Source organism: Filicampus tigris, chromosome 4, assembly GCF_054856515.1.
Source record: "Filicampus tigris isolate MCC_2025a chromosome 4, RoL_Ftig_1.0, whole genome shotgun sequence".
Taxonomy (NCBI): domain Eukaryota; kingdom Metazoa; phylum Chordata; class Actinopteri; order Syngnathiformes; family Syngnathidae; genus Filicampus; species Filicampus tigris.
Window position 1 is genome coordinate 21,370,846 of NC_141220.1, and position 27,844 is coordinate 21,398,689.

At 41.0% G+C, this 27,844-nt stretch overlaps 1 protein-coding gene across 1 annotated transcript in view; it reads left to right on the forward strand.

Annotated features, from left to right (window-relative positions):
• Positions 1-27,844, forward strand: part of wwox (WW domain containing oxidoreductase) — a 172,356-nt gene that overhangs the window by 18,491 nt on the left and 126,021 nt on the right. The gene's annotated exons all lie outside the window — the stretch shown is intronic.

A 27,844-nucleotide genomic window follows, 5' to 3' on the forward strand; every position in this document is an offset into this window, starting at 1 on the left:
ATGAGGTAATTTAGTTTAAAATAGTTAAAATAGTTAAAAAAATAGTATTAAAAAATAGTTTAATTCTAATTAACCAATTGTTCAATCAAATAAAGAAAGATAGGGCGGCACGGGTTGTCGAATGGTTAGCATGTCCGCCTCACAGTTCAGAGTTCGTGGGTTCGATACCGGTCTTCCTATGTGGAGTTTGCATGTTCTCCCCTTGCCTGCGTGGGTTTTCTCCGGGTACTCCGGTTTCCTCCCACATTACCCTTACTGCCCATAGACAGCTGGGATAGGCTCCAGCGCTCCCGCGACCCTTGTGAGGATAAGCGGTATAGATAATGGATGGATGAAAGAAAAACTGGTTAAATGTATAAATAAAATACAGTCATGTATTTACATATAATTTGTATTTATTTGTGTTGTTATTTCAAACAGGGACAGGTGGGCCACCTTAATCGTAAATTACGAAAATAAAAATGTGCATGCAGGATACCTACAATATTTATTTTTAATAGTAAAATAATTCAAATTTTTACAGATAAATGAATCCTTAACCTTTTATGAAAACAATAAAAGATACAAATGTTAAATATATGCTATCACAATATCTTATTAGAATAGCATATTGTAATCAAATTCAATTAGGCGACTGTATTAATTGGAATTATGCAAACATCTTATTATCTAAAAATACATTATCATTTTACAAATAAACACCTTACCCATGCTTCCACTGCTTAGTGTTCCCTGGGCTCTATATGAGGAAATTATTATGTAAAGGGGAAGTCAACCCAAACATATTCTTTTCCAGAATATGTTCTATGCAGGCCCACTAGTTGAAATACGGCATTCTGATTAATATAAGTTAAGCAGCAAAATATACCCGCTTTTAGTCATCTCCCGGGGCGGCCATTCTGTCACTTCTGTTGACTAGAGATGACATCAGTCATCAATGGCTCAGCTTCAGAAAACAGCTGAGCTGTGATTGGTCGTTATCTGAGCCCTCAGCAACTTCGATGTCATCTTCAGTCGACAGAAGTGACAAAATGGCCGCCCCCTGAGCTAGCTAAAAACGGGTGGATTTCTCATATTCCACGAACGTAAAATTTATCAGAATGCTGTGTTTATACTAGTGGGTCTGGATAGAACATATTCTGGAAAAAATATGTTTGGGTTGACTTCCCTTTTAAAACATGATGAATCTTTTGGTTATTTAGGTCGGGGAGAAAACATCAGAATCACTTCAGTCATGCACTTCGACACCACAGAAAACGTCCTACAATTTTCAACGATCAATAAATATAAAATGTTGTTAAATTAAAGGTGACACTGTTGTTTATTTGTCTGCACTACTGTAATTTAAAATATGTATAAATACGAGACATGCATATCTTATAGTTTCGCTGTGTAATTTAAATATTAAATTCGAATAGGCAATTTCATTAATTACTTTCACTGACAATCTTTCATTAAGCGCCTCTGAAATGACCTCCCTGACACCATTAGCATCAGGTAGCCGCTTGGTGGAAAAAACTTGACATTGTTCAGTGGCGCTTGGCCTCTGTCCCGTATACTTTACACACATGCCCCCCTTTTCTTCTCATTGCTCCTCAGCGATTCCGCTCACATTACGGGGCTAGGTTAACTTCCCGGTTAACCACCAACATGTTGCCCGAGAGTTGGAGATTTAGTTTTTCCTGATTGCCTGTAAAATCTGCTTATCTTTGACTCTATTGTCTGCTTCCCAGGGCTGTAATAGACTCCCCTGAGGAGCGCATCACTGCATGCAAGGCCCTTTGCCCCCAAGTTGCATACAAAACATGTGCGCGCACACACACACACACACACACACACACACATGCACATCTGGTAATTTATTATTTTTTTTAATTCCAAAAATGCTTACCACCCCCGCCCCCTACTACACCACTCGACAACACATGCTAATGAGTTTTTTTTTTTGTAAAGGCGTTAATTAGTAAGTCAGTCACTGATTGCTGTGCTTGTTTTTGTTGTGTGTGTGGGACGGTAGTGGGGTGGGGGTGTTATTAATATGGCCGTGGTGCGGCCGCTGTCGAGAGTTCTGTGCTGTCAGAGTCTGCTGTGGAACCAATTAGGCTAAAGCCCGCTGTCCACCGAGGCTGCTGGGAGGGAAAAAGTCTGGCGCTTGCAATGTCAAGCAGCAACATTAACACGGGTCAGAGAGGAGGACGGCGGTCGCGCACACACCGACACGCACACACACACACACACACATCTATAGACGGATTCTTCGTCTTCGGAGCCTCGTCGTTTTTTAAAGCCCGCACCGAGTGACAAAACCTAATCCAACTGAACTGGACAATTTCGAACAAATGACAGTACTGTTTGAGACTCTCACATGGACGCCTGGGGATAGCACACGTACAAATGAAATGCAATGGAAAAACTTTAACCCCCTATGTTCTTTTCGCAAAACAAACTTTATTAATTTGTCTTCCTTTCTTTCCAATCGTTGCAAACTGAAAAAAGTACCGACTTCGCTACCCTTCACTAGTTCTACAACAGTGTAGTACATGGACTCCCTCTAGTGGTATGCAAAGAATCACCGAGGGAAATGTTCAAACTGTGATGTGAGGAGCAGAATTTGGAAATGGAAGTGGCAAAGTCACAGTCTTTATATACAAAAGTACAAACCAAAATAACCCAACTGGCAGTGAACGGCACAGATCAACAGCCAAGAACAGGGCTGGACGCGACAGTTGTAGACCGCCTGACTAAGAGGCGTAGGAGGATACTAGACGTACTGGCGACGAGTAAATGGTAAATGGGCTTTCACTTTTGTACCTTAGGTGGTCAAAGCGCTTTACACTGTTATTCACCTACTGATGACGCAGAATCAGTGGCAGGCTGATAAAAGACTCTGCATCTCCGAAAAAAAGACGCAACCAATTCTAAGGTATCTGACTTTGATTGACAGAAAATAGACACATCTCCATGATCTTCCCCGAAGCAAGTTAATATCATAAGACAACTTGGGGCGATCATCCAAATGAGCACTATTTTGCTGATCAAAAACCAAAGAACAGTTCAACGGGAATCCGCCACAAGCTCCTGTTCTGGTGACGGAATGTTTGGTTCCCGGTGAAAAGGCCAAGTTGTAGCAGGAGAGACAGTCACTCCCTGATTAGAAGTGGGGCGATGGGCTGGAGCAGGTGGTTGTGTCTGCGGGGAAGTGCTGGGCGTCAACTGGGCAGTCATTGAGTTGATGGTGGGGAAAAGGCTCCGAATAGAGTCCATAACCTCTCTTAAGAGGTGCTCGTGTCTGTTGAGCAATCCTTCCTGAGTGCTGATGGCTTGGTGGATTGTGTCTAAGTCGCATGGACCCGTGACTGGCCAGTAGTGTTACTGTCATTTTATTAGCCATTTTAAAATTTGGTCTCAGTTTTAGTCCAGTTTCAATCACATTTGTTAGTTTTTATCACATTAGGTCAACTCATCCTGTTTTTATTTCGTCAAGTTTTAGTCGATTATAAGTCGGGTATTTTAGTCCTTACTATAGTCAGAGAAAACAATTTTATTTGACTAGTTTTAGTCAACAAAAAAACGTTGATATTTTAGTCTAGTTTTAGTTAGGACAAACATTTGAGCCTTTTACATTTTTTGTCAGCAGATAATTTTGTTTCATTTTTCTAGATGAATTGTTTTAGTTCATTTTAGTTTTTAGCAGAGGTGGGCGTTCCGTCAGACTGACGGACTTAACTGACGGCTGACTGGCTTACTGACAAACTGACGGTTACAATTTAGTTCATCATGAAAAATAACGGACTGATGAATGGCGGACGGGTACCCAGGCCGCGGACAGATGACGAATGGCGGACCAGCAAAATTTAATAAAATGCCCACCTCTGTTTTTTTGTTTGCATTCATGTGTGGTGCCCAGGTGATTAATGAGCTATTACTTCTGTCTGCTTTAGCTAAACTTGCAATCCAACTGAAACCGTAGTTGCCTGACCAGTACAACTTGTCTCCAATAGCACAAATTCAACTTTACTTCAAAGAGCAGGGCTGTATGTGGCAGTGATAGAACCAAAGCAGTCAGAACACAAACTGTGCATAATGTTAGTGGCTGAAACTTTTTAAAACCAGTACGGTACAAGTACAGTTCAGTTGTATTTAATTTGAAATACAATCCAGTAGCATTTGATATTCAAAAAATATTTGTTTTCAATCATTAGTTTAGGTAAAAAAAAAATCAATCAATACATTTTAATTGAATATGTCTACTTTTTTTGGTGTAATGGGTTTGAGAAGCAGCGCTCTAGAAAGCTGCTTTCTTGCATGTCTTTGTTCGTTCGGATACGGGGATGCAAAGAATCCCAAGGTGATATTACCCTCACTGTCCCTTTAACCTGAACTTGTGTGTGTAGGGAGTGAGTGGTACTAGTTGATATTGTGTGCGCGTGTTTGCCTGTATTTGTCTATTTGCCTTGTGCATAACGTCCCGTGGCAGCCTGACAGGCCGCGTTGCCCCCGCTGGCCAATGTGCCATGCCACGCTCTTCCCACTGAGGCCGACGGGAAGTGACACACACGAAATGCTGACCTGGTTGCTCGCAGCCCCCTCCAGGGCCCCCAGGATGCTGAGCTTTTAGTCGCTGCACCCCTCTGCTTTATATTGGAAATCAGGAAAAGTTATACAAGACGTGCCGGCCCTCCTGGCCCGTAATTCAATGCGGGGTTCATATTGCCACTGAGGAAGTTATGTTGGTTCGCTGTATTATGCCAAAACCAAAAAGCTTTTTATTCATTTTCTAAATGTATTTTATTTGAAAAATTTAGAATCGTTTGGCCTTGGATCAGTTTGTCCGTCTGGCCTTGGCCTAGTACAGGGGTCTCCATCCTCTGGAGCCCCCATCCAGCCTATTTTCTGTTTCCCTGCTCCAACACTGATTCAAATGATCAGCTCATCAGCAAGCTATGCACAAACCTGTTAACGATCCGTCATTTGAAAATCTGTATAAAACTGAAAGATTTAAATGTTGTGGTGGCTTTACTACTTTTGTGCAAAAAAAAAAAAGAAAATAAATGTCTCTTTTTTTTGGCACTTAGATAAATTCAATACATTATAGCAAAAATGATACTGTGGTTGGAAGGAGTTGATGCTGGTATTCCCACCATGCCCTGAGGTAATGTTTTTTTGTTTTTATAGTCATTGATAATTACAGTTTTGTTGTCGTTAGTTAAGAGTAGCGCGGTTGTAGTGTTTTGCACTTTGTACCGCCTCAGTTGGAACATAAAATCTCGTTTGAAACAGCTCTCTGTGGAGTTTGCATGTGAAGAGTTCAAAAGCAAAATCAGACATTTCCCTTCCTTGTGAATTGAGTTAAATTATTATCATTATTTGAAATTGCGGGCTCCGGTTTAAAGCTAATCATTTCGATTTAGGGTATTCTAATTTAATATAAATTGAGCAATTAAAACAATACTAAAAAATAAAAATCTACCTTTTATTTTTTTAAAGGTCTCCAAAGATGACCTTGTCATTTAATTGTAAAACCAGACACCTCCAAGAAAATAGTGTGGTTCAAAAACAGACAAGTGCAACATTTGCCCATACTGTAACTATAAAAAGACACTGAAATAGCAAGTGTAAATGTTTGATTGCGACCAACGTTGACGAAGGCTTCCTTGTAGAATCTGTGGACCGCTGCCTCGCTTCCAATGAAAAATCTGTCCTACTAGGGTCCTGTCTTTTAATGATGCTTCTTATGGTGATACTTGGAGAGCAAAGTATTCTTTTGAGGTGGTACTTGGTGTAAAAAAAAAAAATCAGAACCACTGCTGTAAATTGTTTCATTGATGTGACTTGCATGAATATCACCTTGTGTATGCTAATATAGGACGAAAGCCTCTAAAAGTATGAGTTGTTTTGCTGATGCATCACTGCGAAAGAAAGCTTAGTTAAATCCAGTTGAAATGATTCGTCTGTGATTCTTCTACTTAAGCAGGCTACTTTCCTATAGTCCCTAGACTATATTGACATCATACCTGCACTTCCACATCTCCATTCTGTCCCAATCTCATCCTCCAAACCCCGCGGCTCTCTTATTTCCAGGGTGTGCCTCTCGTCTAAGTTGCATGCATCAGCTTCTCCGGGGAGACCTTTTTCATCAGTCTTTTACCTGGTTATTTATTTGTTTGCATTTTGTGTTGCGTGTCTGTCAACTGAGAATAAAAAAGCTTTCTTACCCCCTTCAATCCCCCTCCCCCTCCGACTGCACAATCTATATCGCCTTGACACGACTAAGATGGGTCGGATATACGGAATTGCCGTATGTAAAGTGGAATTTGAAAAGCTCTTTCGCATCGTCTTCCAATGAGAGCCCGTGCGAGGAACAAGAGTAACAGTGGGAATTACTGTGATATACCACTAAGGGGTTCTTTACAATACAGTTTGTGGGATTATTAAGGAAGACTTTGCAGTGCATTTAGAATAAAATATATTTCTGATTTGAGTTTTAAAACAAAGATAGGTCAGGTAATTTATGGATTATTAAAAAAAAAACAAAAAAACCCCGAATCAAATGTGTATGTAAAATAGTTCAAATCTTCATCTCCATAATTGATCGCGATTAATCGTATTTTCCAACTACAATTTTTTACGAAGCTTGGAACAGATGTTTACTTCTGTAAAAACCCCCAACTATATTTCGATTCAAAGACTGTTCTAATAGCTTTCTTTGATTCTTGAATACGATTCTTTTCCTGTAAAATACAACTGTTGAACGATACACCACAAGACGTACGTACAACTAATATGGTATTTTAATTTGGCTTTGCAAAGTGTGCAAATTGTTTTGGATATCTGCAATGAGCCGTCAAGCAACTTTTTCAAGTAAAACTACGTAGTAGTCCGTGTTTGTGCCAGTGACTCTCCCCAAAGTTTGGCTGCAAAGTGAGCAGAGGTCAGATGCCACAGGAAGTAAATAAAACCAAGTTAACTGAGTTCATTTTTTTTAACGCTTTATAAAATTTTAACTGTTAATGATGTAACTTTGACAGCCCTAATTTACATACCACAAACATATTTAAAAAAAGCTCAAATCTGTGTAAAATATTTACAATAGTTAATTTTTTTTATAAATAATTCATAATCATTTTTAATTTTATGAGTCATTTGATTACAATTCAGTAATCATTTAATAAAGTACATTTATAAAGCTTTATGTTCGAATAGTGTTAAGTGTATATACAATAAACCGGTTAACTAATTATGTCATGAGATAAATCAATCAAAAGGATACAAAAAGAGATAATATCATAATGCATCAGCCATTGCCGGACTCTCAATAATAGAAATGCTCTGTGGGAGAGATTAAAGGCAGGAGCGATACGTTACCCGGCTCGGTTGCAGCACATGCACGCACACGCGTTCGTTCTCATGCTTCTTTCATATTCAAATGCTTGATTATGCATTTTGCATAGCTGTGGGACATGCATCACTCTTCCCGGGCTGCTAATAAAGTGACCAGGGAGATGGGGCTAACCTAAATGAATCCTAAAGTTGCCTGCCTTGCATTCCTGCGCCGTTTAGCTCCCCTCATGTCCGTCCGCTCTAACCAGGTGCTCGGTCTCCCGAAGAGGTGTTGCCCGCCTCTAATTGCTTGGACCGCGTTGAACTATCAAGTGAACTATGGGCAAACGCTCTGCGTGAAGGAGCGCCGCCGAGGAATAATTTTGAATAAATCACGTAGTTATCCGGGTCGTATTTTGTGCCGGATAAGCAGTTCGGCGCGTGCCTTTCCCAGTGACGGGTCACTCGCCACGGGTCACGTTTGGGAGATTTTAAATGATTTAAATGATGTCACTGCCACCGAGGGGGAACAGGTTGAGGGAGGATGTGTAAGGCTGCACCTCTTTGTTGTTTGAACCTGACAGGCTCTCATCCCTCACCCTCTGAAGGCTCGGCTTGTAGCCCTGGGACAGGGGGGACCAGATGAGGTGAGAGGTGGCTTGGATCCCTTTCACACTTTTCCGTCCCGCTGCCAGAGGAGAATGTATTATTTTTTTTTTTACCATTGAAGTCACAGAAGTGCTGAGCACAGAGCGATGGACCGCCATGTTTTAATTCACGAGAGGAGGCAATTGGGAATATCTGCGGCCAAGCTGCTTGATTCCTGCCAAACTAACTAACATGCTCAAAGCATCTGGCGAATGGCTATAACATTTATCTGCTATGATCTCCGTTTTGAGACTGCTTTGAAATGTGATCGGGCTAATTGTGTGATGGCCGAAGAGCGTCACTCGTAGTGGAAATGCGCTTCACGAGCAATTTTGTTTAACACAACTTTCAAACAGCCTTGGCATGACTGCAGAAGGCTAGCTTGTGGCATTAAAATGCCATTCATCTATTTCATCCCCTCAAAAACCCACCACAAATTTTCTGTTACGTTTTGAATGAATTAAACAAGAACTGTAAGAACATAAGAAAAGGGAATAGTTTTATGAAGGGACACTCACACTTTACATTTGTGTTTTGTGCCTTTAAATGGCTTGACTAGACAGTGCCTTGTAGTGCTCTCTCTGTCTCTCGGTCTCTCCATCTCACCGTCTCCCCCTTCTCTCCTCTCATCTCTCCATCGCCCCTTCTCTCCATCTCTCTCTGTGTCCGTCCCTCCAGCTCCATCTCTTTCTTTCTTTCTTTCTTTCTTTCTTTCTTTCTTTCTTTCTTTCTTTTTTGCTTTCTTTCTTTTTTGCTTCCTTTCTTGCTTTCTTTCTTGCTTTCTTTCTTTCTCCGCTCTCTCTCTCTCTCTCTCTCTTTCTCTCTCCCTCTCCCTCTCCCTCCCCCTCTCCCTCTCTCTCTCTCTCTCTCTCAAGATTGCCACATTTTCATGTTAAAATCCCCCCAAAAGAGAAATGTTACATATTTACATACTCCTTCCACATTTCCATGACTAAATTCCCATTCAGAGCCTCTTTTACTCTAATAATTGAAAAAAATTGAAACAAATATAAACAAGTTCCTGGGATTGAATGGCTGGACTGGTAAAAGACAAATAAATTCGTCATAGGCAGTGAATGAGTTAATTGAGCCATTTTACAAATCGTCTTTTCATTTCATCAAACTGATGTCATTTCTTGACTCGGGTCTTTGCGCACGTTAAACTTTGCAAGGTCTTTCTAGCTATTGTATGTGGGTAGTCGAGGGAAATTTCGACTAAAAATGTACTTCTATCATTGAAATTGTGCTTTTTTGTCAGGCTGCCATTCAACATTTCTTCCATTTTAAAGTATTTTCCAATATTTTATTGCGGTGTCAGCACTTCATTATTCACACACAATTTCTACAGAAGTTGCACTTTCTAGTTAGATGTAATTTTGTGTCTGTTTGATGTATTAACTGTGTGACTCTGTCGCTCGTCACGTCACCTTTCATCGCTGTTTAAGGGTAGTCATGGATGATAGAGAATGCCCTAATGAGTTTAAATGTCTCTGTGTGTTTACGTCGGAGTGGGTGGAAAGGCCTGTATGTGCTCGTAGCCTGTTGTCACTTAGCGTTTGCTACGGAGGCCGGACTGATTTTGCACTCATGACCACCAGTGCGTCACAGGAGGTCATCAGCTGGAATTGACATGTCTCTAATTGACTTGCCAGCCTAAGCATATGCAAGCCCTCTTAACCTCAAATGACATCCTTCAAAATGTAAGATGAGGGTTGACTTTTGACTGATATTTTCGAACAGCTGTAATTGTTGAAAATGAACAACAGTTTCAAAACAACCTCATATCTTTAAATAATTCTTTAAAAAAAATTGAATGTCTAGCAGTAGCTGTACAGTTAACTCATTCACAGCCAGTTTCAAATTATTTCAATTACCAACCATTTTAGAGAATTTTGACTGATCTTTCCAGACCCACAAAATATTTTTTGTGATAATATAGGCCCCAAAGCAAAATGTATTCTTTCAATAGAAAAAAGTTTGTTGCTAGATTTTCTGTACTTTAGTAATCAAGCAGTAGAACGTTGGTTGGTTTTACCAAAACACCAGTTTCTGACCAACAACAATCTTTTTGTGTAAAACGTCAAGCTGAGCAGTGACTGCAATACTAATGTTTTTGCTTTTGTGACACTTCAAACTATGAAAGAACAACAAAAAAGACGGACAAAGGCTTTTTTTGTATCCAAAATAATAATTTATTCACAGATTTATAACCATGAAATGCACTGTGAGTGACATTGACTCATCGTATGGCTCGAGTTGAGCGTCAGTGGCTCTTTTACACGGTGTTCGCGAGGCGCCTAAATTTGTCCCACTTCTTGGCATTTCACTCCTTCATAATCGACAGGACAAGAAAAAAGTGGCCCCCTAAGCTTTATCTTCAAATCAAAAGCTTTGTCCGCCTCAAATCCCAAGTGTTACACTAGCGCCATCTACAGGGATCTGTTTTTCATTACACAGCTTTACAAACTTGATATTCACACCCTTTGAAAAACGTACTTGATGTCTTTGTACGTCGATGGCTGTGAACAGTTGGATTCCAGTTGATAAACGTCCATGGCAGTGAGTAAATGAGTTAAAGGATTCATGACAGTGACGGTTTCCTCTTCCGATTTTTTTTCTTCATGTGTGTAGTCTTTCAGGTTTTACAAAGTAGTTAATGATGGGTTAAAAAAAATGGTGTGTACCCTGCTTTAGTGAACTGCCACAGAAATTCAAGTAATGCTGTGCCTAGAACAGGCAAACATAGAAGGTCCTGGCCTGTGTGCTTTGATGTAAATATGTACATGTGTGTGTTTGTATGTGCTTTGACACAGCGTTAACACCGGTATACAACTTCATCATCCCGTGCGGCTGAATACATATTTATCAGAGAGAGAATTCATGCTCAAAGAATCCGACCTCGGCCTCCATACATCATTATCAAACACACAAACACGGGCGCGCACACACAGATCCACATTTCATTAGAGAGGTAGATTCAGGCAGCAGTAGATTAAAAACAAGGTTTTTTTTTTTTCATACAGGTCCATAAATCAAGCGCGGGGCGAAGGGGGATTCATTTAGAGAACAGCAGACTTGTGGACTAGTTGCCCTCACGTGACTATCGCTTAGGCACGATACTTTGATACACTGCCTTTTTATTAGTTTCATTCTCTCCAGCCTTGTATCAATGATTATCTCCCTGCTCACATTTGACTTGCAGAGTAGAGGGGATGTAGGCTTCATTTATTTGAGTTTTACATCATGCACAGCAGCAGAGGTTGAGGGGTATTGTTTTTATCGCTATTAGTTAGTGGTGTTGCTCAGACACTATGTAATTAATTTCTGTGTAACTTGGAGGGATGGCTTGTGTCATTAACCTAAAAGCATAATTGGCAAAGTCATTTTAAATGTTTTTTTCTGAACAAAACAACAAATAGGGGTGAGCGACGGTGAATTAGGTTGTGGGGGATTTTTTGTTTTGTACAAGTCAAAGATACTGTGTGTGCTGCATGCAATGTAAAATTTACTGTTTAATTATTTGTGTACAAAAACAGTGGTGCTTTGATTTAAGAATTTTAATACATTCTGTGACCACATTCGCAACTCAAATTACTTGTATCTCAAACCAAGATTCCCCATGGAAATGAAATTCATTGTTTCTACCAAAAAAAAAAACCCTCAATGTTTTCATACAGTATGTCCGACTTCCAATATTGGCAGAGGTCGGCGCTCTACTTAATGTCATTCTTGTTTTTTTTAATTGCATTTTTTTTTTTTACCTGCTGTCTCCAGCCATCCAATTTTCAAAGTCCACTGGCAGTGTGGTTTAGTGTGCTTGTGGCTGCAGTACAAGTGTAATTTTGCCTGCACTAAAACCCCAACAAGTGGTGCCAGGGGAGAGTGCAGCATATTACGGGTTCAAGCGGGCTGTGCTCGTCTGAACCGCAGCGCACATCAGGCCCACCTGACCTGTGACCGGGCTCAGTCCCTGCGAGTATGTCTTGTGTGTGTTCTGGGAGGCTCAATGGTGCCGCAGCAGCCTCATTGTTTTTCCTTTATAGCGTAAAACCTTTATTAGGGGCCGGACCTCTTTGGCAACCGCGGGGTAATATTAGCTAATATGTTTCAGTTGAGAAATGAGCAGGCATGATTATGTGTGTGTGTGTGTGTTTTATTTACAGTGCAGCTTTGTGTGGTAATCTAGTAAGGTGTAGAACACTGGTGTCAAACTCAAGAACCCGCAGCCAGATCTGGTCCACCAAATCCCTTTTATGTGGCCTATTAAAGAAAAAAAAGTGTTTACTTAATGTTTCTTGCTAAATGGGTTTTGTCTTTTAACTCATTCACTCACTGCCAGACATTCGTAGATCCTCTTTTACCCTAACGTTTGAAAAAATATAACTAAATTCCTGGGATTGAATGACTGGACTCTGAAATGACAAATAAATAAGTCAATGGCAGTGAACGAGTGTTAATTTGGCTAAAAATCTATACCAAAAATCTATACCAAAATTTCAATTTTTCTTCACTTAAAACAAACTGAATAATAGTTGTATACTTAAATATTGTGTATGCCATATTTTTCCATGACTTCTGATAGTCAACCCTATAAATAAAAATTACTTGCAAGGGCAATTGTGTATTGCCCTCGCAGAAAGTCAGACAGAAAAAGCGCAGAGACAGCCAGACATTTTCACTCGTGGAGGCAGCACTTCATGACCAAGCCGCTAAATCGCAATTACCGTCATGGATTTGTGCTGATGTATCAACAAACACAAATTAGCAAGAACAACAGGGTCACAATTGAGCCGGAGTCTATCTCAGCAGACGAGAGAGGCAGGACACCTTAATCCTAGCCAGTTAATCCTAGGTCACATACAAATAAACCGGCATTCACATTCACTTCAGACTCTTTATTGAACTTAACATGAAGAATTTGGGAACGTGGGAGGCAGCCAAATATTGTAACCTACAAGGCCAAAGTGGCGATTTCAACCTGGAACTATGAGATAGACGTGCTCAGCACTAGGACACCGTGCTGCAATTTTCCCTAATGTCTCCTTTTAGAACTGAATAATTTCTATGGCCCATAATATTGAGATCTCAAGTACTTTCATAAAAAGTTTGTATGTGATCCAAAGAAAACAGTGACCTATAATTCTATCTCTAGTCAGAGGACGTCACTTTTTGTACATTATTGTATCGCCTTCCTTGTTATTTCCAAGACTAGATGTTTTGACAGCCCTTTAGTCATTGAAAACACAGGTCTGTCTGTGTCAGTGGCAGCGAACAAAGTTAATTGGTGCCTCCCGTATTTCCTGTGAAGGTTACCGCTGCCTGTTAATACACTGCCGTGATGAATTAACCCGAATAAAAGCCCGCACACACGTCATGAATGATGAACCCGGTGTCTGTATTGAGTTTATGTGGCTGTGCGAACATTTGGATACTTCCTCCAGTTGAGTTTGCTTCATTAATTTGGGTAACCAAATCTCCTGTGTTGAATGAATGACTAAGAGAAGAGCCAAGCGAGGTAATGAAGGGGGAGAAGGGAGTGATGGGCTGAGAGAGCAGGAGATGGTAGGAGGGGAGGAGGTGGGGCGCAGGCATCCATTAGGCCACACAGCCGCCCGGGGGTCGACTTCAGCAAGACTGATTCCTAGCGATCAGGTTCGGACTCCATCGGCCATAAATCCCGACGTGCGACACTGATGGATGTGCGCCGTAAAGCCTTCCCGCCCTGACACATGGTGCAACACGGAGAACCACGGGGGAATGCCAGTGCACCAGGTTCTTGTCAACTAGGCCTGGGTGTGAAGAGGGGATGATTGAGAGGAGGAAGGAAGGATCAGGACACGGGAGATTACAGGACAGACTTTTCCGTAGACAATATTCATTCTCTGTCAGAAAAGCGTCAAGCTTTTTGTTTGTCACTCCCAGTTGAAGTTAACTGTAAAATTGAGGCATACTACGAGATAATTAAATATTGTATATCGTCACTGTCATGTGGGAAAACACTTATGTCCTTTTTGTAAAATGTTCTTATTTTTACGTGAATGATGTTTCCACGTTACAGACATCGCATTAAAGTGAAAATATATATATATTTTTTCAAAAATTGGACATAAGTGTTTTTCACAGGACAGTGATGATATGTTAATACCAAATTGTTCAGCCAAATCATATTTCACCTAACGAACGTCCGCTAGCGTAATGCTAACTTGTAATGTGAAACACCAAAGACAGGCTATAGAAAATGTGTATAGATGTTACTGTCGTTATAGACATTCAAACATCTGCTGCTTGTACAAAGAGCGCATACAACAATTTCCACTGGCATTTATTCTCTCTGCTTTGTGGAACGACCCTGGAGTTTAAGGGGGACATTGTCTGCCTCTTTTTCATGCTGTTAATTTCGCTGCACCTCTTCCAGTAGACTGCAGTGCTGCCTGATATGTGGTACTACTCTAAAGGTGCGAAATTATAGATTTTGACTTGTTTGTATACTGCAGAAACCCATAAATAATAATTTCTCAAAAATATGTGCTGTAGCAGAGGCATGAACAATAAACTACAAATAATAATCACAATTTTTTTTGGGTGACATTCGACAATCGGGTCTTACTCTGATCGGAAGGGAAGGAAAAAATGATTAAAATCTGGCCTGATTGTACAGTTTGTATGTGTGCGCTTTAGTTCTTGTGCATTACCGAGTTCTCTTCTATATTTTGGTTTATTGTTCGCACTCAAAGATTTTTAAAGCACTTACTTCTCATGGGTTTTTAAATCAGCTATCCATGCCTGATGCCAAGAATTTAACATAACACATATTATAGTTTTGTTTTTATATGCTCATTGATTAAGAACAATGTAAAGCTATAGATATAGATTTTTTTCAGCATACAGACGTAATGTGATGCCCTCGCATATGGGAAAGGAGATCCACAGTTACAAGTGCGATTTTCAGCCGTTTAGTGAACGCTGGAAGAACAGTAAAGCGCATAAACTCAGTGAGCACACTCGCGCAGAAGCTGCTGTTGGACACTCACGCTGATCTTTTAGGCCACCCCACCGGGCTCTGCCTCTTAAAAGCACGCACTGACACTGCAGTACGTGAGAGTATTTTCTATACATTTTATGTTTGTAATTCTTTTTTTTTTGTGTGTTCGTATACATTTACAATTTGATTTAAAAGTGAGTTTTGATAGTGTTTACATTTGTTTAAAGTGTGTGAGAGGGTTAAAACTATATAAGAAAATTGTACGATCGCCTCTAGATTTTAACCTATTGCGGGTGGGTCTGGAACGTGGGGTTCACTGCATCCTCACCTCGAGCTTCACTTAAATTCTCGTGTGGACAAGTTGAACCATATAACAATATTGTGTGAAGACCATTAGTGCGCATATTAAGTGAATTTAATTTCCCTGCTTTTGTCTATTTCGTTATTGTGTCGCATGTCCACACACAGCGTTTGATGCGTGACCAAGATGAATAGAGCTCATTAAGAAGCCTCGTGATTATTATAGGGGCCAAATACAGGAACTGCAGACCAGGCTAGACAGGAAATGGAGACGCGCACACCTCCTCATTAACAAAAGCCCCTTTTGGGCCGTAAAACACCGTCCCAATGAGACTGAGCCAAACGCCCTGATTAGAGGGGCGGAGGGGCTTTGCTGCCCTAATGAAGGTTTGCCACTCATTTATGATATTGGTAGGAGTGGTATGGTGACTAGGCCTATGGGACAATGAATATGTGTGTGTGTGTGTCTTTGCATATATGTGTGTGTGTTTGTTTGTGTGTGGGCAGACGTGAGATGGCAAATGCAGCATGTTGTGCGGATGAGATGGACATCCACAACTCATTTGCAGGAGTCAGTTTTACGGCTGCGGTTAATGGCGATGAGCTGGTGTTAAGAGCCTTGGGAAACACTCATTTTACATAAAACTGTAAGAGACCTTCACTGTTTGTTTGTGGTCAAGTTGTAGGCTATGGGATTTTTCTCTCAAGCTGACAAAAAGCCTGCTCTGCTTGGCTATGAAATACCTTGTTGCTATTATTGTTAGTCATAAATACATTCTGGGTCACTTTGTTATCTAACTAAAAACTTTACAGCACAGGTCTCATTACTTAAGAACCAAGGGGACAGAGCTAGCCAGTCCATGAAGGCCATCCGCAGGCCGAGCGACACAGTGGAAACTGACTCAACTGTCGTGCGGTATGCTGGGTTTGGCAACAACATTTCGTGAGTGGCTGACTGTCGGCCATCGGTCTCGCTGCGATTCAAACGCCAGTGGACTGCGTCACTGATGCAACATGTACCTCTGGCTATAAAGCAAAGGGTCGAGAGTCTCTGTCACTAAAATGCGTTGGTGCAGTCATTGAATGGGGCTTTTGATCATTTCCAACAGCTTCTCAAAATATCAATACACTCTCCTTTACTGTAGTCCTTTCCTGTTTTTTGTGGCAAGCCGCTTCATCTTTGACAATCACACCATGTTTTTGTGGTTCAATGACAAATTATAGTGTATTGTATGTGGAGCCTCGGAATTCAGGGAAAATTCAGTCATAAAACCAAGGACCCCTTGTAGTGGAGTGGAGGCTAAACAAATGAATAAGCTCTTTGGCGGAAGAAACAAAGATCAGACTAGACTTGAAAGTAAACATCAAAAGAATGTGAACAATGGGGAATCTCAAGTTTAAGCTCATCTAAACAAACTGAGTACGAAACTAACGTCTCGATCGCAGTGCTCCCCCCTTCCTCTCTCCGCTTTATAATATCTCCCCCGTGATCGCCACAGGAGATACCTGGAGTCCACCTCATTCATCACTGTGGTTTGATTCCTCAGCTTCAAAGCGAGCAGAGGAAGCGATGAAGAGTAGAGTCATAACAAGGCCTCCTCTGTTCTTCCTTTCAAACTCGCTTTCCTTCAAGTGTGAGCGAGCGATGAATACAGCCAACAGAATTAATTGCACTCCGTTACAGAGGATCAGCAAGTTTGCACCGTCGGCGTGCTGATCTGCCATATGGCAGCCCACTAGGTGAACACTTTGATTAATGTTGGCCCGTTCTCCACTTTTTCCCCCTCACCACCAATATTTGATTCTGATAACGGAAAGTCGGCTTTGAGTTCCTGATCGTCTCCGTTGTCCTCCTTTGTTTAGCGGCTTTTCATCTGCTCACTCGACGCATCTCTGTTTGCCGCCAAAGTTTGCTTTTCAGTCTTGTTTTTGTTGGAAAGCTCTTCGTCTCAAGGTGTAATTGTGCAGAGTGCCACCGGAGAGGATACTGTGGAGTGTCACTGAAAGAGGCTTTGCAGCTATGTGTCCTTTTCAGTTGATTAGGCCTCCAGTGTGTCTAGATCTCCTCGATTAGCCTCCTTGGGCCTGATTTGCTAAGATACCAAATAGCAGGTGCTAAATTGTATGTTCACTCACTCTAACAGATTGTGCTAGCTTTTGACAACAGGTATAAAAGTGGTGGAGAGTGCCATATTTAAAGGAGTGCTTTCGGTGGCTCTGCTGGTTTTCACCGTGGAACATTTGCGAGAGGACCGCAAGCACATAGGGAACTTTGAAGTGAGAGAATAAGAAGTGTTAGTGGTTGAGGCAAATAAACATTACAAAATTACAGAAAAGAAATCTGTCGCGCCGATGATTTTGGGGAAGCCAGCAACTGCATGAAAGCCATGTTTTGCTTGATTTAACTCATCCCAAGTGTGTGAGAATTGGATATTTGTGCCATACTCATGAACTTTGCATTTTAAATTTAGGACAGCACACGCAGAAAACCCTGGGAGACCCATTGCTACAGTACTCTAAAATTATCCAGATGGATGCACGTTCGTCCACTGTTGCCGTTGGCTATTCCCTGCCCCAGAGGCTCGGCAAACTAACCCATGGGTATGTACAATTGGTCCATGGACACAGGCCCATTGCGATGTCCTGGCAGCAGTGGTGGGAAAGTAATGACCTAAGTCACATTTTCAGGTGACTTCCCTTTCTTGCTTTACTACAGTGGGACCTTGGCACGCGAGTGCCCTAACTTTGGAGTTTTTCATGCTACGTAACAAATAAGTGAGCAAATCCTGAATGAGTCACAATATCAATAGGGCCGAGTGGCGCTAATAACACCCGAGCTCAGGTTCTGCCACGAGACAGCGCTAACTGGAGAGGCAACTCTCGGGTGGAACATTTGCTATCTGCAAATCACACTTTGTAGCTGTTTGTGTTACACATTAGAGGAAATTCTCTGGTAGAAATGGTGGAATAGTGTCAATGCCATCATCAACTTGCATGAGATAAAATGTTTACGTCTAAGGTTACAAGTTCAAGTTTTTTCCCCTCTGGCTTTAATGAGGCAGCGTTACCTAACACCAATGCAGACACCTATTCTGCCACATCCATTACCGTCACTTGAGTGCTTTGTTTTGCCTCTTTTTTTATGTTGCAGCCCTGCTGCTCGTCTGTTTTCGGTTCTGCTCGCTCTTAAGTGCTGTCATTCTCATGTGTTAAGATGTGGCCCAGAGGGCCCTAGCTGGACCAGACGCTGGAAATGATCTGTGAGCCCCCATCCAAGGGGGTGCCCACAGTGGGCTTGCTGGCCCCATTAAATCTCCCTGATTACCCGCTGTGGCTGTGGTGGGAGTGCTAAAATGGTGGGCTCTCCAAATCATCTGATTGAGATGCAAATGGAGGCAGTAACTCACAGGTAATGCGGAGTTGCAACATTCATTGCATTGATGCGTCCATTTCCTCTTCTGCTCTCACCAATCTTTCATTGTTTCTTATTTCCAGCATAAGAGTAGACATGTTATTGTCTCATTGTAGATTAAATATATTTGTCATTGAAGAGTCATTGATAGTATAGTGATTGACAGATAACTGATTCCCAATCAGTCACTGTATAGTGGTGTAGCGCTACAGCTTCCCAAACTCCCACATGGGAAGGTCTACCGCTTACCGGGACATTCGGAAACGATACCTGGGAACGGATTTCTCACAATCAAGTCAGTTATTGAGAAAGTGAATATTAAATCTTTGGCCATATACTTGATGCAAGCTGCAAGGCTTGCTGAGTATGACCAGAGATAACTTAATGCAGTGTTTTATCGCAATGGGCCTACGAATGGCCTGAGCGATGTACCCGAATGGTTCAGCCCATGAAATGGATGGTTGAACGGCCGGGCACCACTGCCGTTATAATGAATTAATCAGTCACTGTTATCCTGAGATTGACTGGCGATCTATCCCAGACATAGTCTGCCTTTCATCCTAAATCAGACCCCAAAGTCTTCACTTGGTCTTGCTTTCTCAATGTCTTGGTTTTGGCTTGGTATTGACACTTGAGATGCTTGGTTTAGACTTGTTTTCGGCTCCTCAAAATCTTGGCATTGACTTGGTCAAGAAGGTCGTTGTGTAAATTTCAAAAAATATTATCATACAAGCCTCAACTTTATCTTGGTCTTCACATAGTGTAAACCCCACAAAGACTTGGCCTTAATTTGATTTTAGCTCCTCAAAGTCTTAGTTTGAATTGTCTTAGCTCCCCATAGTCTTAGTTTTGACTCCTCAGGCTTACTCCCAACTTGTTCTCAACTCCTCAAAGTCTTGATCTTGACTAGGTCTTGGCTCCTTAAGAATGTCAAGTTTGATATTCAAGACAGAGTCACAATGCCAATTTTGGAAGTCCGATTGACACAGACCTATTGTACCTGGTCACAAGTTTACATAAACCAGAAATGACCTCACAGTTCCTCTATTTCTGAGTGTAAACAAATGGACACAATAACATGTCAGGTAGTGGGCTCGTCATTAAGAGGGTGGGATGAACATGGGAACAGGAGGAGAAAGAGGAGGGGGAGGAGTAATTGCAAAGTCCTTTGCTGAATTGTTCAGTGGATGCAAATTTAAATCCCTGCTATTATTTTAATAATCTGCCTTTTACTGCTTGTGCTCGGATCATTTGTTTGCAAACCAGGTTATTTGGAGAGGGAGGCTCGGGGGTAATTTCATGCTTTGGAGCATTTATATCTATAACTTAATGAGAAGAGGGCCTGTTGTTTCCTGGTAGTACGCTGATAGAGGAGAGCAAACTTTTTGCCTCCCCGTTTGGGGTACTGTTAGGAGGCAATAATATGGGATTACCCTGATGGAATTAAGGAGCAAGCACAGGGGATGCGGCAACGTCTTGAAGACCAAAAGCAACACTGATGCTTCATTCTGGGATTTTCCAGATCTAGAGGATGTTTTCGTTTGTCTATTAGAACAAGCTCACGCAAATTTCATCCAGAGATTTCCTGAGATTTAATCATCCCTCAATCTCATCTAATTGGAATCACTGTTTTTCTAAGTCAGATGTGATCCCTGTCATGACCCTTAACAGGATAAGTAGATAACTACTTAGTGATCATTCAAAGTTATTTTTTTCAATTGAACTTTTTTCCCTAAAACATCATCAAACAAGCCTTAACTTGATCTTTGTCTTCACCCAGTTTCAACCCCTCAAAATCTTGGTCTAGACCTGACCTTGGCTCTTCCAAGTATTTTCTAGACTTGGTGTCGGCTCTTCAATGTCTTAGTCCTGACTTGGTCTAAGATCCGCAAACTATTGGTCTTGATTTGCTTTTGAATCCTAAAAGTCTCAGTCTTGACTTGTTTTCAGTTCCTCAGACTTCATCTTGACGTTGTCTCTGCTCCTCGAGACAGTCCAACAATCTCACTCAAATTTCATCCAGGATTTCCCCAGATTCAATCATCCCTCAACTCTACCTATGTAATTGAAATCACTATGTTTTCCTACCGTGAACATTTTTGTTGATGTCTTAATTGGTTCCACTCTACCAGTTATCAGTCTCGCAGTATCAGTTTACGCAATGCAGCTCGGCCCGGTCCACATGATGTCACTTAGTCCCAGGAATCAGACTTGAGTCCCTGCCTCAACTCGATTTATACAACTTTATTACATTTAGCCCAGTGACACAAAGGAAGACTCGCCGTCTATGGTGAGCCAGCGGCCAGTCTTGTCAGGTGATCAACATTTTTAATGTGGTTACGTCTTTGGTGGAGCCAACATGGGACCGGGGCAGCGGCTGGATGGATGGACTGAAGTCGAGGCGCGCTTCCACATGCAGGTGCCCACGCCACCCTCATTCCTTCACTCCCCTGTTCCCCCGTCAAGGACTCCTGGAAGCTTGGAAAATCGAATCAGACTGCATGAATTAGAGCATTAACTCAATTTGTTTACAAGGCGTCATTTCTCCTTCGGCAGGCTGCATCTTCGTCGACTATCTGCGGCTCACTGACCCCGGACCTTTGCGGAGGGCACTTGATGCATTTATTACGTTGTTCGCCAAGGTTTTTTTCTGGCTATTATCAAGTGACAAGGGGATGGTCATACATGAGCAGAATACTATTATTCAAATTGGTCTAGAATGCCAAAGAACACAACCTTAGCTCCAGCCTGTGTGTGGCATGTACTACTAGTCGGTTCTTATACAAATCTGTACTTTTTTTTACTTCCGCAGCAGATGTTTTCTCTGGCATGGGAGTGTTTGTCCGTATGCAACTCTATCCCTACAGTAATCCCCTGCTATCCACATGGTATAGGTACCAAGCCTTGCCGTGTGTAGTGAAAAACCACGAGGAATTGACCCATTCACAAAAATATGAATAATTGCCTATGTTGATAGTTTAAACCATAAATATACCACAAACCATGATCCTAAAACAGCTCAACTCATCTTCTAAAAACAAATTGCACACAGATGATTGAATCAGAATCAAGAGTCATGCATATGTAAGACATTTTGTAGCCCAGGTTTCCTTTGTGTCAAAAAAAACAAGTAACTACAGTGGTACCCTGACTTAAAAGATTAATTTGTTCCGTGACCAAGCTTGTAACTCAATTTACTTATAACAGACCAATAAAGATGATTCCGATTCTGACACTGACACTGCATTCAGTTCAACAATGGCGGTAGACGTAATCAGAATGTGTTTAAACCTCACACACCTGAGCTGCTAGGCCAGGAATCTTTGTCCCACAAGATTACTCAAAAGTATTGGCTGAAGGGCTCGATTCTCCTATTCCGTGTCTGTTTTCTCGTACTGAGGCGGAAAAAAAGGCAGATTATTCTCACTTTGAACAACCCGTGTAAAAAGGACTATTGATTAATTGATTAAGCGGATTTTGTTCTGTTTCTTGGTTGTGCAAGTTTGCGACTTCCTTTCCGAGACAAAAAGATAAAGGCCCCAGCTACTATATTTCTAGGCTAAACTATTGTGACAGTAGTAACTGGTAAGCAGTTTATAATATTGCCAAACAAAAGAGCCTTTAATCAAAACGCACAGCATTGCCGGCGGATGCTCAAACGTTTTTTCATCAAAAGGCCTTTTATACACTTATAAACATCAAAGGCCTCCATGGTTCTTAATTGCCAGAATCTTTTCTTACTCAATTAAGTTATGCTTGTGTTTTCATAAAGATGAGACAAAAAGGAGGCTTTGGGTAACAAAATCAGCGCAGTGTAATTGATCATGGCTGTGTGTTCAACACAAGAGAAGTACACATGTGTAAATGCAGTTTTTCCTGTGAGTGTGTTCTGTAATTTAGCAGCCCTGCAGTCACCAAGACGATACCAGGCGCGTGTTTCCGCAGAAATGAAAGTAGCGAGTATAGACCACGCAATTACGTTATTGTCGCACTTGAAAATAACACATTATTTTACACTTGCAAGAGTGGAGCTTTATCGCTGACAGTCTGAAACACAAAGTTGGAGATGCTGTGCGAATGCATGTGGTCAAGTAGCTTTCCTTAGACTTTAATGTTACGTAAGGATGGATTTGCATTGTATGCTTCAGGTGACACAATTTAAAAGTTCAGCTTTCACGTGGCACAATTTGCATGTGCATAATGGCAGCATGGATGAAATAGCTTTAAATCGGAAGTGTCGAGTCTCGTCCGCTGTTTTTGGGACGATTCGAAATCCGAATTGCCGTTGCATGATGTGGTGACGTCGCAGAGTACTGCCCGTCAAATGCACATAAGCTTTTATGTATAGAGGAAAAAAATCCTCAATGTGGACCCCCACACTAGCCTTTTTGAGGGTGTATAAAAACAAAACAAACTAAAAAAGTCAAATAAAGAAATTCAATTTTAATGGCGCACTTGGATCGGAAGTGTAAATCCATCCTAAGTGCCAAATAATCAGCTTCTAGGTCTGCGAGTGATGTTCACGAATAATAATAAGTTGTGTATGCATACAGTATTCTGTACATGTATAATTGTCAGCATTCATTCCGATGGCTCTCAAATATACGGCGGTGATATATAGGAATTGCATTAAAGCGGTGCTTGTTAGGCGTGTCGGTTACACTGAAGACGTGCTGGAAAATGTGCACTGTCTGCGAATGTGCTGGAGATAGAGAAGGCTAAGTCCGGAGGGGGAGATGAGTGAGGAGGAAATGGAGAGGAAGCTCGCTCACACTTGAAGGAAAGTTAAGTACAGACGTACCTTGACTTATGTGTTTAATTTGTTCTGTGACCTTGCTGCTTCCCCAAATCAGTTGTATCGCAATTAAACTTTCCTTATTGAAATGAATGGAAATGCCAATCATCTATGTCTTTGTAATGTTTTCGGACACCACCAGATTGGTCGGCAGCCAATCACAGCGCACATACTGTATGGACATTTACGCTCATATTCACACTTATAGACAATTGAAAATGTGCAGTGTTGTTTTTCTTGCCCTATATTCTCAGTTAATATCGTTCAATAAAACAAGGTACTTTACATACAAATAATGGTCTACTATCCACAGGATCATTTCTGGCCTTTCAGCTATTATGTAGGGGTGTAACATTACATAGATATGCTTGTAGAGGTTATTTATCGACAATAAAACGATTATCAAAATAATCGACAACTATTTTGATAATCTGTTAATCGTTTAAAGACCTTGTTTAACTTTAAAAAATGTCCAAATCCTCTGAATTTCAGCCTCTTAACAGTAAATATTCAAAGATTTCTGTTTTCCATGAAAGCAGATAGATTTTTTTTTTAATTTTTGTGCACTTTCCAAACCAATAACTGGATCATAACAATTTGTTTGTGCATTTTCTGCACTGTCAATTTCAAATAATGTCCTGTTTTTGAATAAAGGGATGGGATTTTTTTTCCATTCATCGTTTATAGAAATAACTGACAGATTAATCAATTATTAAAATAATTGTTAGTTGCGGCCACCGTACATTTTCAATACGGCAACATCCGGTTTTGATTTTTTCAAAGGAGCGTGCAGTTCCTCCTTGTGGCTCCTCTAAATAGCACAATTAATACATGTGTAAGTCTGCGTCACTGACCATCTTAACTAGAAACTATCCTCTCATTGTGCTCACAACTTAGTACTATATTTTTAATACCAGCAGCTTTAATGTTGGATCTCATTAGGTTGGGCTGGTGTACCTAATGAAGTGTCCTTTATGCGTGTGTTTGTGTGAAACTATTTGCCTCAGGCCCCACGCAGCTCGGGTCTGTTGGAAAAGCCAACGCTGCAGTTATGATGACCGCCGTGTCCTTTTCATTCCTCATCTTTTGTCTCACTCTTCCTCTTCACCTGTCCCTCTCCAGGCCTGTCTGCCTTCTAAAGGCAAATTTAAGTGCTCAGAAAATTTACCATAGCTATTTTTGTGCAATTTGTGAGCCATATGTTTTAGTTAGTTTTTTAGTGTTATTCTTAGACAAAAAAAAGTGATACTAGATGAATGTATCTATTTTACTTTTTAAAACAGAAAAAATATTTTACTACTAATAAAAAGTAATGTTAGACAACTCTGACAGAGAACTGAAGACATTTATCCGTGGCCTCCTTCTCTTAAGTCATTAAAATGCAAATAAACGAGAATGAGTATATAAAATTATCATGCATTGTTGTACACTAAATTAAATGTCGCAGCAGGATATAAAATACTTAAATGTATCCTACCTTGGCTGGCTATAATGTTGAAATTCTGCTTGCGCATGAATACATCGACGTTAAAAATCCATCATCATTAAGTGTTGTGATATAATACTTTTTTTTCTTTTTTAACACGGTAAGCAGAGGTTGCTTCTGTGCATTTTGAGGAAAAGAGATGAGTGCCACCTTGTCAATGGATGGCATTGATCATCTTTTAGCATTAAGTTATAGGTTATTTATTTGTCTTTTATTATTAGGGGCCCCTTGGAATCACTGTGTTTATTTTTCTTCCTATGAATGAATAGCCTTTTGTGGGTCTCAATAAGCATTCAAAAAACTTGCCAGTTTTTACACACATATGTTCTGGTAAAAATGTATGCGACTCCTGAAAAGTCAGAAATAAATTTGCCCCTCACACTAGTTTTACCAAATGGAAAAAAGAAATCAATTGCAATTGGCAAATTAATTTTTGTAAATAAATAAACGCGCTACTCATTACACATTGAAACAGCGCTATAAAATGGCAAACTTCGTATACAGCCCACGATATAGTGGATGTGGAGAGATTCAGAACACAGCCCTTGATTCTCTGTGTATGTGTGTGCGTTTGGTTGCGCGCGTGAGGGCTGCCTGCTCTCAATGTCTGCGCATCAGCATGTCCGAGCCTGGCCGTCCACGCTTCTCATCTGGAAAATCACCCCGCGTCCTTCCTTCACCTTTATGCTGTGCCGCAACTGCTTGATTTGTAACTTGATTTCAGGGGAGGGGGAAAAAAACCTGTTGATTATCCCGCTTTCATTAAGACGGGGCGGGGCGGGGCGGGGGAAAAAAACTCGTCTCGTGTCGGAGAAAGAAGAAATCAATTTAATACTGACTTAACTGAAGGAAATTGCATATTCTGCTTGTATGTGCTGATCAGGCACTTTTCTTTTCCTTACTAGCGACCTGCCTCAATATTAATTGCAGTGTGTGTATGTTTGTTTGTGTGTGTGTGCGTGTGTTTGTCATGTGCATCCATCTGTGTTAGGCGCTGTAGTGTCATATGTTTTAAGGTCAGTTTTCAGACCTCTGCCAGGGCATCCAGCTAGATGTGCTTCCTTTTTCACCAGCGTACAGTGGTGCATCTGCTACTATGGCTCCCTTTGCCCACCTGCAAGGGCATTACAGTCAAAAATGATCTTGACAATGATAAGTTTTAGTCCAAACACGGTATTCGAATTATTATTGCATTTCTGGAATATGAAGTAAGCAACAAAATCCATCCATTTTTAGCCATCTCAGGGGGCGGCCATTTTGCCACTTGCTGTCGACTGATAATGACATCATAGTTGCTCAGGTCTCAGGTAACGACCAATCACGGCTCAGCTTGCGAATGTCACATGAGCAAACTCAGAAAACGGGTGAGCTGTGATTAGCTGAGCCCTGAGCAACTGTGATGTCATTTTCAGTTGACTGCAAGTGACAAAATGGCCGTTCCCCAAGATGAATAAAAACAGGTTGATTTTGCTGCGTAATTCAGATTCCACAAACGCAATAAATTATAATACCATATTTAGACTAATGGGGCTGCATAGAACGTATTATTGTAAAGAAACTTTAGGAGTTGACTTCCGCTTTAGTTACTCTATTTTTCCACTTCACTTCAGCACTGAAGCTCCCTCATATTTAACATTTAGGATCTCAAAACAAAACACAAAATCAACCAAGCGAGTGATCGTAAGCCGTAAATTGGGGCACTTGTAAGTATAAGATTATTTTGTGATTATTTTGTTTGATCACAGGCTAATTTTGTTTATATACTGGTACATGTCTTGATTATTTATGTATTTATGTATTTATTTATTTATTGTTTGGATAAATTTAGTACTAAAAGAGGAAGTCAACCACCCAAAAATCTTTTCAATAATATGTTCTGTGCGCCTTTACTAGTCTAAACGTGGAATTCTGATTAATATTGCGTTTGTGGAATATGAGTTAAGCAGCAAAATCCACCAGTTTGTAGCCATCTCAGGGGGCGGCCATTTTGTCATTTCTTTCGACTGAAAATGACGTCACTTTTAAGAAAAGACATGCAACGAGGACATTCGAAAAAGTAATCACATATTGAATCGCAATATTGAGGATAAAAAAAATCACAATTAGATTAGTTTTCAAAATCATTCAGCCCTACTTGTAACTCAAGGTACCACTGTGTGTATGTTGTGGTTATTGTACGAGTGCACATGTGAGTGAACCAGATGTAGAGGAGTCGGCTTGATATTTATGAATAAATGTCATCATTGTGACAACATGATATATGGGTTCCCCTCGCCTTCCCCTCGTCTTCTTTTGGCTAAAAATACACATCCATGATAAAATACAGTCTTAAACGCTGATGACCAATTTAGCGTGGCGTGTTGCGGACAAGGTCACGAGCGATCCGGGCGCCGTTCCTCCCTCCGAGGCCTTTTTTCCTTTTCCCCTAATCTACAGAGCAAAACAGAGAAGGGCTCAAAGTCATTTCTCTAATTGCTTTTATAAGGTGCCCTTTTCACACGCTGTCTTCTCTGCTCGTTCACTTTCACTGCCCCTGCAACACCTTACCTGCGCACCTGCTCAGGGAAAAGAAGCACTTTAATTTAGCTGGCGCTTTTTATCGATGCTGTGTATCGACGTCAAAGCATTTCATAAAGTTTGGGACAAAATTCCTCCACCCGCTTGTAGATTTAGAGTTGGAAGCGTGGTCTGCGGGGTAATTGTTTTGTACAGTTGGGTCCAGAAGTATTTGAACAGTGACGGTTTTTATGGCGGGCAGTATGGTGGGGATTAGTGGTTGACGCTTTTTATGGTGGGCAACACAATGGATTAGTGGTTGAAGGTTTTTTATGGTGGGTGGCATGGTGGATTGTTTTTATGGTGAGCATCACAGAGGACTAGTGGTTGACGCTTTTTATGGTG